This window comes from Diabrotica undecimpunctata, chromosome 1 (genome assembly GCF_040954645.1).
Source record: "Diabrotica undecimpunctata isolate CICGRU chromosome 1, icDiaUnde3, whole genome shotgun sequence".
Taxonomy (NCBI): Eukaryota; Metazoa; Arthropoda; class Insecta; order Coleoptera; family Chrysomelidae; genus Diabrotica; species Diabrotica undecimpunctata.
This window is the reverse complement of record NC_092803.1, coordinates 156,318,070-156,332,790: the sequence shown is the minus strand read 5'-3', so window position 1 is coordinate 156,332,790 and position 14,721 is coordinate 156,318,070.

Here is a 14,721-nt window from a genome sequence, read left to right as displayed (position 1 = left end):
GTCCATCGTTTGCTGTATATAAACATTTGACCTGTAATAGGAGTATAGTAAATGAAGGATTGTATCAATATTTTAATGAAAATATATATTTTTATTTTTATATATGTATAAAAGGAGTTGAATGCAAAAAAAATTTACACATACTCTGCAGTAAAATTCATTGTTTATTTTGTTATTAATATAAAAATTACAATACAATAAATACACTGCAACATAGTTCAATATAATAATACAATATAAATTAAAATATGTAATATTCATAAGTATTTAAAACTGCCAATATACATAACTTGCTTTACGAAGACAAAAATAAAAAACCAACAACTCGGATTATGTTGTAAATTTTCATTTTATGTTTTTTGCGTATATTACATATATTTAATAAGATTAACGTGAGGTTTTTAAATATTTCAAAAATAAAAGGAAATTCATAATTGGGATTCGAACTCACAACCACCAGCGTATGAACCAAACACGTAAAAGATTTGCCAATTAGACATGACACTAACGGATTTCAAAATTGACAGTTCTCGGTAAAACAGTGATTATTTTGAAATACAAAAGCCTAAAATAATTATAAACGTTTAATTTTAAATAATACAAAACATATCACATAAATAATAAAATTAATACATATTATATTATACATAATATTATATATATATATATATATATATATATATATATATATATATATATATATATATATATATACAATATTATATATATATAATATTAAATATATATACAAAAGGAACATTTTTACTCTCGAGAGAGGAAGAGAGAGAAAATATATCTTCTGCCTCTCTCTTACTCATTATCTTACATATGTAATGGTTTCACAGATTCACTCTCATGCAAATTTCCAACGCCGACCGTGCGTATAGAAGTATAACTTCAAAAATATATGAAATTCAATTTATAAATAGTTATTGAACTACTGTATAAAAAAATAATATTGTCCAGTGTACCAGATTATCACTGTTTTAAATGTGGAGGCAACCATATGTTAGCCGATTGTAAAAAGCCTAAGGACACACCTGCCATATGCGTTCTCTGCAACGGAGAACATACCACAAATTACAAAGGATGCATTGTATATAAAGAGTTAAATAGCACTAGAAACAGAGCAAGAGGAGTATCATCGCACACTTCAGCGAACAATCAACTTTAATATAACAGAAATACAGTACAGAATAGTCCGAACTTAAGCAATCAAAATCACGCGACTTACAAACAAGCAACAGGTGGAACAAACGTAAATAATGTCCATAATAATACGAACCCATACAACCAAAATCATGCAACTTACGCTCAAATAACAAGTGGAACACATGTACGTAATACAAATTGGAGAGATGATGAAGAGTTTTCTAAACGAATTCAAAACTATGTTTTCACAATTATTAATAAATCAAAATAGCGTGATCTTAAACATGCTTTCCACAGTAATAAATAAATCCAGTAATGGATCTAAAGTCACTATGAATTGCACAATGGAACGCCAACGGCCTAGGCAACCATAACAGAGAAACGAAATCAGCAAACTAACAAGAAAATATTTAGAACATCTGCCAGCCCACCCCAACGAGGAAGCAAGACAACTACACCTCCAATCAGAAGTCAGACAAACATTGAAGAGACAGTGGCCAACAAACTTTATTCACTAATTTCAATTTTAATTTTCATTTCAATTTTAGCTTCAAATTATAATCCTACGTTAATTTAATTTGTTAGTGTTAGTATTGGGAGTGTTATCAGTGGATAATTTCTCCTCTCGTGTATTTGCAATACTCACATTTACTAATAGCTTGTAATAGCAGATTTTAAATTTGCAAATTGAATAAAAAAAATCTACTTAATATCTCTAGAGTCACTGTTTAGGCAACTACAGTTGCTTAAATATTCGCTCTCGGGAGCGATTATAAACAAATTGAATAATTTACAAACTATTTGGTCGATCAAGCTAAGATTTAGCACACTTCAATAGCTCATTAATTTAAATGATTTTAAGTAGTTATATTTATATGCAATTAAAAAAAGGATTTTAGAACTGCAAAAGGTTAACAAAAACATTAATTTTGTATGGGTTAAAGCACATGTCGGTCTCGAACATAACGAGTATGTGGATATGCTGGCAAAAAAAAGTGTAAAAAATGGTTTGACCAATAAACTACCTGTAAGTTTTTGTGATGCAGTACTTTATATAAAAATGAAATATCTCAATATTTGGAACGAATGTTGGTCACAACATACTTATACCAACCCTTCTAGATACTGCAGTATACAAAATCAAATACCGAATAAAACGTGGTTTCAGCCACATTATTCAAGAAAATATATCACAACTGTAAAACGTCTTAGATTTGGCCACGCCTCTTATCCCACACATCTACATAAAATTCATGTTCTCGAAAATGATCTTTGTCAAAATTGTGGCAAAAAAGGTGATTTAGATCATATTTTTTTCGAATGTCAAAAATATAACGATGAAACAGATCAATTTATTCAACAATTACATGATCTTAATGTACAGGCCCCGTTTAATATCCTTAGTCTCTTAGCTAATGGAAATGGGAGAATTTATAATGCATTAGTAAAATTTCTGTCAAGTACCAAAATAGTCTTGTAGTATCTACTATCAAAAAAAAATATATATGTATATGCAAAATTGTGGTGAGCAACTTAGACAGTCCATAGCAAAGCAACTGTCGGATTGAGTAGATAGCTGCTCAAGAGTTTGCCGTGGAACTCTGAGAACCTCATCATCTTATTTGTATGTAAATATAGATAAAAAGGAGATAATACAAAGAAAGTGTTTTGAATTATAATACTTATGTGTACCGTTTTTTGAACACACTGATGATGTTGAAAAGATGCTATATTTAACTTGTATATTATTTTAATTTTAGTTCTTAGCATATTATTCAGCTTTTCGTTATTGATATTTTATGGACATTACGGTGATAAAATTTATATGTTTAAGGTATTCGTCATGTTGTAACTGGCTAATTGACACCTAATCTATGCCAATAACAAAAAAAAAAGTAGTTATATTACATATCATTATGCAAAACACAAAAATCTTAATATTTATAAATTACTGCAAAAATAAGCGTTTTCTGCAATTATCTCGGTTAATTGTTTATGTATTATTATTATTTTAAAACTTGCAAATTAAAAAACTTTTTAACATCTAGAATTTTATTTGAACTATTTTTCTCTAAATTGTATAAGCAACATTTAATAGGCAAAAATTAAATTTTTTACCTTTAATGATTGTTAAAAAAACACAGAAAATCAGCTGTACGCTTTCAAAAATTTGTCATCACCTATCGCTCATATACCTCATTTAAAACCTTAAAAGCCTGTATAAGATTTATTTAGCTTCTTTTCCTGTACTGACCTACGTGTATTATACGAACGCGAACTAACTTTGCATCCCTGTTTAAGTGCAAATATTAGCATAACACAGTTGTTAGTCAAGTTACCCGAATAAGTCAACAGACATAATGATATGTAGCCAAGAAGAAGTAAAAAAAACTTAACTTAAAACATGATAAAATGAAATTTTTTATTTTTGTGGTCAATTCACTCAATAGGTAAACTAATTAATGATTTCTGTTAAAAAAGCATAAAAAAAATAGGTGTTATACCAACAAAAGTTTAAAAAACCTTTTAAATGCCACTTTAATTTAAACAGAAGTCTATACTTATAAAAAAAATTGTTCGTATTGTAACATTAGTTCCATATACATACTATCTTTAAATTCTAGTAAATTGGCTAATTATTGTTCTATATTATTTACGATGTACGTATAACATATTACCGTGTTTCTACCACTGCTTGTCACACCACGATCCAAAATGCTATAAATTATTCATAATTCTGTCGACCTCGTTTACTGCACAAATGGCAAAAAAACTGTGAATAGTAGCTTGAAAGGTTTGTCAAATCCTGTGATTGCTCTAATGATGCTCCCAGATTTTATTCCAGCGTCATATTTTTATAAATTGAGTATTTCTGCGTTGGATCTATATGGTGCTCGGGAAACTACGACTATAATTTTTTTATCAAGTATCTATATAGTAGATAAAGTTATTATATTATATTTTTATTGCATATAATATTAAAAAGAAAATGCATAAAATACTGGAAGAAAAATCAAAAAGTAGTTAAGAAATTGTTTACTACTGATAAAGAATATAACCAGAGCATAAGCATGTAAGGAAAAATCAAATTAAAATAAAAATTTACTAATAAAGATAGTGTCTAGATTGGTGACGATTCAATCCTCTATTATTGTCAGAAGTGCCTTTGAAGATGCCCCTTTGAAGTAATTTCAAGTGTTTATAGCTTAAAGATTTTTTTAGCCGTATTAATCATAGTTGCAAAAGAAAAAGTCTTTCAACTGGTGTTGACGAAGGTAAATATGTTTTAGATCTTACTGACTCCCTCTTTAAGGTTGGGTCTTCATTTAAGATGTGCAAATTGGTTATATTCTCCTTTAAATATCTTAGCAACTTCAACCATATTCGTGACGTTTTATTATTGATTCTGGAACCCTGTTCGTGTTCATCCTGTGTAATAGCACACCCGTTTTCTACTTGCTGGTCTCGGAAGTCACTGAATTCAAAAGTAATCAAAATTTTCATATCCATTTTAACTTGATTTACAGCAACTTTTCAATTCTATATATATATATATATATATATATATATATATATATATATATATATATATATATATATATATATATGAGGAGGTAATTTTTTTCATAATTCCACATGTCCATAATTTTATGTAATATAAATATTTAAATCGGTATTGGTTTCTGAGCTAAGAAAACTACATACTTGGTGATGAGCACAATCTTCTTCTTAACAGTCACACACAACTTCCCCATGTTTTTCAGGTCCATCTACATTATGGAGCAACAATAATATTTTTGTACCAAAGAAGGCTTTTAATGTCTTGTCAAGTTGCATCAAAAAGAATAGTTAACAGTTCATTCACATCCTATTTTTTAATGCGCTAACAAGATGAACTAAAGATATTTCTTTCTACATTTACCAGTATTTTTTCTAAGTCGCGTGTTGCTTTAGAAGGCTGTATTTGTGTAGCTCTGGTTCCTATCGATAGAGCTCATTGCCTTTAACTCATATCTGTATTTTGTTCCTTGTCACAACTTTCTCAATGAATATTCTGTTTGTGTCACTGATTTTAGGTAGGTGTTCCAAATAATGATTAGCAAGTGACTTTATATCCTTCAGAGACTAATCTATTCGAAGTACCTTCACATTTTCAACTTTTTTATACTCTTCAATGTACTCTTCTTTATTAATAAGGGTAGGTTTTTTCCTTAACAATTTCTCTCTGCTCTTTCAAAAACCCTATCTTCTGGTAAAAAAGAATGGATCCTGACAGGTAAATTAATAGTAATATGTATCAAGCTGCTTTCAGAGGCTGCTAAAAAGTACAATAAAGTATAAAACAACATGTTCGTTTTTGTTCTGACCTGTACATCCATCACAAATCAATCTTAGATGGGTTACATCTTTAAGGTCATCTGATTGAAGGTAATTAAGAAGAGCAGAAGCTATTAAGCTGATATAAAAGTATGGGGTGCTATCATTTTTAATATCTGTTACACAAACATTGTAAAGACCTAGTTGTCTGGCATAAAAATCCTGTTGGATAGGCGTTAGAGGAAATGGTTGCACCTGCTGCATGTCAAAGCATAAAATATTCTCTTTTTCTTTGGTTTATTTCATTAGGTCATAGAAACACTTTGCCCTTTTCCTGTGCATTATTTTTTTAGTAAAAGGTATCTGCTTTTGAGTTACTGTAGTATTTTTAATTTCGTAGTCCATCATGGTACAGTACCCACAGATGTCAGATGCCGGAAATTGGAAACCAACATTAAACTCGCCGCAAAATATTTTACGAAACATTGATAGCTTGACTTGGAGTTGGGTGTTTTCTTCTAGACTAACACTTTTTTTGATTTGTTGCGGTTGTAGTGACTTTCAGTACCTTTTAAGTTTCCAATAAACTGGTGAACCGCCTCCTTCTTGACCAGTGATCTTTGACTTATTCTATCACTTGTATAATATATTATATATATATATATATATATATATATATATATATATATATATATATATATATTTATATATATATATATATATATATATATTTATATATACATATATATATAATAAAAAATACAAAAATTAAACTTACAATGGTAAAATATCTTAATAATATTTACATTTGACTAAAAATAAATTTAAAAAATATAAAATGATTTTACGAAGATACAAAATAAATCAAATATTTCTATATTTATTTATCATCATTATTATTCCTAAATCCTAAGATTAATAACGTAGCTTAAAAAACTTTATGAAGAAAAGGCATCCAAAAAAAAGTAATTAGATAAGACTGGTAAATAAAAACTACATACTGTTCTGTGATCCACTTTCAAACAACCTGAGAGAAGTAAGTCAAATAAGTTAGGGTCAAGTTACCTACTTAATAAATAAACAAACAAAAACTTTTTGCTTCAAATAATAACAAACTGTAATACGATTATGAAGTTGTTTGCACGCCACTGATTTTAGGCGAACTTCTCGCACAGTTCCCCGCTCTCCGGAATTTCAAGTTTCGGAGCCTGAGCAAAACGTTCGTAGTGGTAACATTAATTGTTGTCGCGGATCATTTGTACTTCAAAGTTCGATGGCGCGGTAGTAGGATAACATTATTCTTATCTAATTATAGACGATAATAAAAATTGTTCGGACTTTTGGAAATTTATAGCTTTTGAATTTTATTTTAACGGGAGGCTTTTAAGTAAAGGTAAAAAATTCTATTGTTAAAGCTGTTTGATAAAGAAGACTTACTTCTTTTTTATTATATCAATTATAATTTTAACAACTTTTCTTCTTATTTTGACTGGTTTTGTGCTATTTAACTTAATACAAAATATTTAATTAAAATATGAATTTATTCAATGAACAAGCAAAAATTCTGATAAAAATAAAAAAAAAGAAAAATATCAATTTATTTTATAAAAATGTTACTGTTATGTATAGCAATGAAACATTTTGTTTGATGAGAAATTATAAGGTCGTCGGTTAAACTACATTAAAACACGGATCATATCCCAATCATCAGAGGAATTTGACAGGGTGATACCTTATCGCCTAAACTGTTTACCGCAGTACTAGAATATGCTTGTAAAAAACTTAACTGGGAAGAGAAAGGTCTGAACATTGACGGTAGAAGATTATCAAATTTGAAATTTGCAGACGACATAGTTCTGTTCTCGGACAACCTCAAGGACATATGTGCAATGCAACATGAACTTCATTTAGTGTGTCCCAGTGTGGGTCTTAAAATAAACATTTTTAAAACAAAATTCATGACAAACCTAGTACCTAGCGGAAATATCAATATTGGAGACAACGAAGTAGAACTGGTGCAAAAATACATATACCTCGGACAGAAATAAAGATTACAAGAGACAAAAAAACATGCAAACTACGAAGAAGAATAAATCTAGAATGGGCAGCCTATAGAAAACCCAAAGACATCTTTAAAAACCATGTACCAATTTCTTTAAAATGTAAAACATTTGACCAATGTGTATTGCCTGTGATGACCTATAGTGCCGACACTTTGACATTGACAGCTACAACTTCTAGAACGCTACAAATAGCTCATAGGAAAATGGAAAGGTCAATGCTAAGTATATCGCTTCGTTACCGAGTTAGAAATGAAAACTTAAGACGAAGAACAGGAGTTACCGACGTAATTTCCCGAGTGGTCACACTGTAATGGAACTGGGCCGAACACGTCGCCCGAATCAGTGATGAAAGGTGGACGAAGAGATTGCTGGAGTGGAGGCCGAGGTTAGACAAAAGAAGTAAAGAAAGACCCTGTACTCGTTAGACTGACGATTTTAAGAAAATGTCAAGAAATTGGATGAAAAGTGCTCAAGATAAAGCACAATGGATAAAAATGAGGGAGGCCTATATCCAGCAGTTGATGCAAAGAGTTGGATAATGATGATGATGAAATGATAAGTGGATATCTCGTAGATCCTTTTACACTGCTTGCAAATATATCAAAATGAAAATTTCTATCAGCAACTACAAAACACCGTAGACATAAATTCTAAACACAAAATTATCGTATTCGGGAATCTTAATGCACCAATCGAAAACGATATCATACCAGGTATGAAACAAAAGTACAACGAAGAAATAGTTAATGAAAACGGCGAAGCACTAATAGACTTTTGCGCTAGAAATGAAATGAGAATCAACAACACATACTTTCCTCATAAAGACCAACATAAATACACCTTTAGATTTTATAATCACAAATCGAGTGATAACACCGTCACAAGTACTTGATGTTAGAGCCCTAATATCTGCTAACCTGGGGACTGATCACAACCTCGTCTTATGCAAGATGCTACTAGAACGTCTGCAACGAAATCGAACACCCCCAATGTTTATCAAAAAACACAATATAGAGTTGCTAGCAACGGAGAGTACAAAAGTTCTTTATGAGAACAGGATTACCAGCAAACTAAAAGAGATCTAGTTACAACCAGAATGGCGAGTAGAAGATAGTTGGCAAAAATCAGGAAATGCATCAACCAAGCAGCAGAAGAAGCAATTGGAACGCGGAAAATTAACACGAGGGCGATAAACCACACAAAACCATGGTTTTGTCAAGAGGTAAAAGAACTCTCTCAATTAAAATGCAAATGCTACCTGAGATATAAAAGCACACAATCGGTAGAAGCTCTCACAGAATATGTCCAAGTAAGAAACGAAGTAAACGCAAGCATAAAATCAATCAAAAGAGAATATTGGGCTAAATTCACCAGCGACAAGGACTAAAATCTACATGGTGCCCAAAACAAAGTATGGAAAATGCTTCGGAACAGAAAAAAATCGGTTGCCTGTAAAGTCGGTTTTACGGGCGAAAATTTTACGTGACAACGTCTTTTTCTCGGTAGAATATTTATTGATATGAATATTATTAAATTGCACAATAGTTGTTTGCAGTTGAAACGCGCTGTTTCTTCTCAATCGACTGAATTACGATTGATTGCAGAGTGATTTAAACTAATAATTTACTTAACACTATCAACATTTGTCAATAGTATGACATAACCTATAAACTCAGTTTCTCAACTTTTGTGTCAATCTAACAATTAATCAATCAATCATAGTTTACGATAATGAAATATTAGTGTACAATTATTTACCTTTATTGTTGTAGTTGTTGTAAATGACGAATCTAAGCACTCCACATTCTTACTACAGACACAGCTGACGATACTTTAACCACACGTGTGAACTTGTATTATGACGCTTTCTCGGTTTTCCAACGCCAAGAACGCTCGAGAAAGACAGAGACACAAGCACGCACCGATTCAACGCGCCTAATTCTCTAGTACTGCGCGCGCAGCGGACCGATCATGTTTGAGTGGGAGAGAGACGCAAGGCATTCGCCGGTCCGGCGGGCCTCTCTCTCGTTCGGTGACTCCTCGTAACAGACGTGAGCGGGCGGTACACTTTTTCATGAGTGACTCCGAGCCACAACCTAATTTAAGACGTTGTCACGTCAAAAAATCAGTTAAGAGATCATACAGACCAAGGGAGTACCTATAGAGACATGGCAACAGCATTTTAAGGAGATATATGATGGTGAAGAAACGCTAAATATAAACCAATACGAAGCAGATATAAGTGCTACATTCAATGACGAAGAGGTAAAAGCAAAGATCAGGAAGCTAAAAAACAGAAAATCGCCTGGAACAGATGGTATACCCAATGAACTTCTAAAATATGGAGGCCCTGAACTTGCAAGTAAACTGTCACAACTATTTAACAAAATCTTAAACGACACAGAAACACCAGAGGAATGGCATAAGAGCATCAAAATCCACATATTTAAAAAAGGACAAAAAACTTGCCCACAAAACTACAGAGGAATAACCCTCAACCTTCTTAAATACAACGATGAAACTTTTCACAAGTATTCTCAAGGACAAATTGGAAAGGCAAGTCACTAATGCTGAAGAACAACAAGGTTTTTCAAGAGGGCGGTCTATAACAGATGCAGTATTCATAATAAAACAACTAAAAGTAAAAGCTATAGAGTTCGGCATGCCAGCGTATATTTGCTTCATTGATTTGACGAAGGCGTTTGACAGGGTTCGCCTGGGAGACATTCTAAATAAATTAATAGAAAATGAAACGCCGACCAACATAACCTAAATAACAACAATGTAACCAAAGTTAGAGCAGGAGACCAATTCACTAAAAATATTCTAATACCGGGAGGAATGAGACAAGGTGGCAGTTTAAGCCCCTTCTAGTTTAACCAACTTATGGGCAAAATTATAAATAAGGTAGCCTCTCTCAATCTCGGATACATAATGGGCAACAAAAGAATTGGTATGGTGTGTTACGCAGATGATGCAGCAATTATTGCCGAATCAGAAGATGATCTTCAGAGACAGCTCTTTCAGTTCTTTCAAATAAGTTGCATAAAGCTTCTATTACTGCCTTGGGATATATAGAATCGAAAGCCTTCTCGAAATCTATGAAGTGGATTCAGTACCATAGATATGATCTATGGTACTGAGTCCACTGCTGAAGCCAGCTTGTTCTCTCGGCTATGCAGCATCTAATGCGTTTGTTAATCTGTTGTTGATAATCTTTGTGAATACCTTGTATATGATTCATAGTAGACTTATAGGCCTGTAGGTTTTGATACCCTCTTTGCTATCTTTCTTATGAATGAGAATTATGTTTGCTGTATTCCCGTGGTATGCATCTCGGTCTTAGGCAGTTCGTAAATATGCCTGCTAAAATTTTCCAGGTTTCATTGCCTGCTTTACCGCTTTTCATTTGTGTAATTGTTGATTCTACTTCTTCCGGAAGGACTTCTAGTACATCTTCTTGGTTACTGATTACTTCTTTAAGTGTACCAGGGGCTTTCTATAGTTCGCTGTAGAATTTAGTCACGAGTTATCTTATTTCATTTCTGTCTATAATTCTGGTGTTCTCGTTTGTTAGAGCAACGATTTGCTTCTTCCCAATGATATATGCTTTTCTTGTTTTCTTTTAGTTTTTCCTGTTTTCGATTACATTTTTTACTAGTCTTTTATTGTACTTTGTTTTGTCTCCTTAATACTTTTCGTTATTGTCTTACAAAGTTTAGTGTATAGTGTATTATCTATATGTTGCTACCTACTTTATGGAGGGCCTCCGATTTCTTTAAAACTATCAAGGATGATTTTCATTAATTGAGAGCTCTCGATTTGGTCATGTAATCTGTCATCAATTGTCCTTTGGTAGTGATCTGAGTTTTGTTTTAAATTTTTAATATTTATACCGGTTACTTTTGGTTTTGTTGTTGTTTTCATTTGATGTAGGTTTTATGAAGTTAATCTAGAATACGGTATATGATATCCTCTGAAGTTTGTGTTTATGCATTCCAGCACAGCGAGCTGGAACCTGCTATAGCTACCTTTAGATAGGTTGATATAATTTTCTTATTTAATTGTCTGAATTTCATATGGCATTACCACATTTACAATGCAAGCAGTTTGTGGTAAATTATATTTATATTTTCTTATAAAAATGTACACAAAAATATTTTCTTTTAGTGTAGTTTTGTATCTCTTATTACCTTTATTTACAGACAAATTTCCACATTTGTTCATAAATTTCCGACTATAAAATTGTAAACTGTACTACGATTGTTACCTATCTTCAAATGTACATTCCTATTTACGAGGCCAAAGCTTAGTGTCTTATTTTCTCTTGAACGATACTCTAGGAGAATGGAGTCCGGAAAGGTCCCGTAAAACCAATTTTTCTATTTTAGGATGCTCTGGGGATCTAAGTAGACACTCTACGGTGTGGAAGAGCCTGGAGTGCCGGTGGGCGAATGAAGCTGGCGAGAAACTGAACTGACTCGGAATGAGTTTTGTAATGTTTGTCAAAGTTTTAGTACTAGAAAAAAAAAAACTTTAAAATTGTTATAATGAGTAGTTATTTTTACTGTTTTCTATAAAGTTGCGCATTGTCGGTTTTGTTGGTGTAGAGTACTGACATTCACATAGGAGAAATAAATAGTTTTATTAAGGCAGATCAGCGATACCCATACATAAATTAAAACTTAAGTAGTGTCTAATTTTATTTTGTGGCTTCTAGTATTTAATATTTAATTAATTTCTACAAAATTTAACGCAAACCAACTCTTTTGCCACAACTTTTCCAAAAATATTACATAGTTTGTTTCATAGAGAAACGGAAATATTGGAATACGGAAATGGTGAATATAGGTTACTAAGACGGTTCTAGAAATACCCCATTTATTGGCTCTACCAGTTTTACAACCAAGTTACAAGGTGTTTTTTCAATTTTGCTTATTTTTTTTTAATCCATAAATTTAGAATCACCCTGTATATTTTTTTATCATTTGATACACATGTGTTCCATTCAGAGCCCAAACTACCCACTTATTACTTACAAGAAAATCCAGATCCAGACTAACAAAAAATATTAACTAATTTTGATCTTGAAACAAAATTCTCATCAATTTTTTGGCGCATAAAATTTAATAGTTCAATTCTAAAATTATCTTTATATACAGGGTGTTTCACGACGCGTTTACACTATCTATATATCGGAAACTACTAACACGATATTTACGAAAATTAGTTCATAGCTATGACGAGTTAACTTAAATAAAAACTTTTTTTATTTTAAATAGAACACCCTATATATATTATTACATTTTCAGATTTAGGGTCAGAATCTAGATCAAATTTGTATAAGTTTGTATTTGTATAATACATGTTTGTCAATGTTTATGTTTATGTACTATATGTTTGTCAAGACAAAACTTTATACTTTTAGAGTTATTCATCATTTTTAAAAAAATTTAACAGATAGGGACAAGTTAATACCCTATCCATTTATAAAACATAAAGTTTTTAAAACTTTTGCGCATGAAGAGTAGGTAACGTTCTTTCAATAGTTTATATTTATTTAAAAACACAAGAAAACAACATTTTTTTTTATTTAAACATACACAAAAATATATTTTAGGAGGTATGCCACTTCAGGTTATATAGAAAGTGAACAGCAAATTTATTTTAAATAGAACACCCTATATACACTACGAGCATAAAATTAGGCTCACCCCGTAATTTGAATTTATTTTAGAAATTATTATTCTGTTTTAACTATTTTCGGTTATAACATAGTTTACTAATGGATTTCTTGAAACAAAATTGTTGTCGTTGTTGTTTCGACAAGCGTTTGAGATAAAAAGGGCCCCTTAGCCTAATTCCTAAAAACCGTTATCAGCACAGTTCTTGTTTCTATGGTTTTAACGTCAATTGCAAATTGTTTGTGTATTGTTATCACTGTCAGTGTATTGCAATGAGCATAAATTCTGTTGTGGCGGCAAGAATTGTGGCGGCGTTAGAAGATGGCCACGGTCTGCGCAAAACTGTGAGAAACGTTGGTGTAAGTCTCTCGAGTGTGCAACGAGTATGGCAACGGTACGAAGAGACTGGTCTGCTTACTCGAAGACCTGGTCTAGGTCGAGGCAGGATTACAACAGCTAGAGATGAACTGTCACGGCAGTTTCTCTTCGAAATCATCTGCAAGAAGTGAGAAATGTAAACATAAGTGAATGGGCAGTTAGGAGACGACTTCATGCTGCTGGTTTATCTTCTCGAACTAGAGTAACTTTACCGCCGCTTTCCCGTGAACACCGAATTGCCAGATTGAATTTTGCACGAGAACACTTGGCTTGGACAATGCAGGATTGGAGTCGTGTATTGTTTTCCTATGAATCGAGATTCTGTCTTACGGGCTCAGACAAACGTGTAAGAGTGTGGCGACGTCCAGGCGAGAGATATGCTCAAGCATGTGTTGCCGAGCGTCTTCCATTTGGTGGAGGGTCAGTTATGGCATGGGGAGGCATATCGTTTGATGCTTACACGGAGTTAGTCTTTATCGAGAATGGGACATTAACAGCCCATAGGTACCTGACACAGATTCTGGAAGACCATGTTTTACCGTTTATGGTTATTCTTGGAGACGACGCAACATTTATGCATTATAATGCACGGCCCCACACTGCTAGGATAGTTACTGAGTATCTTGACGGGGTTCAAAACACACGATTTGTTTGGCCTGCTCGCAGTCCATATATCAATCCCATAGAACATGTTTGGGATGAGATGAAGAGACGTTTACGGAGTCATATGCCTGCCCCCAGAAATTCGAGAGAGCTTCGCGACATATTGGTGCAAGAATGGAATAATCTTCCGCAGAATGTGATCCAAAATCTGATCCAAAGCATGCCTCGTCGTTTGCAAGCTGTTATCACTGCCAGAGGAGGAAATACTCGCTACTGAAGTTCTTAAAATTTCTTTTTTTTCAACAAAAAGCACATCAAATTTAAATTGTTCCTTTTCAACATTTAGTATATCAAAGGAATATTCCTCATTTCCATTATTTTTAATAAGCTTTAAACAACAAAAACGTTGTTTTCTTTAGGCAATCCGTTAGTAAACTACGTTACAACCGAAAATAGTTAAAACAGAATAATAATTTCTAAAATAAATTCAAATTACAAGGTGACCCTAATTTTATGCTCGGTAG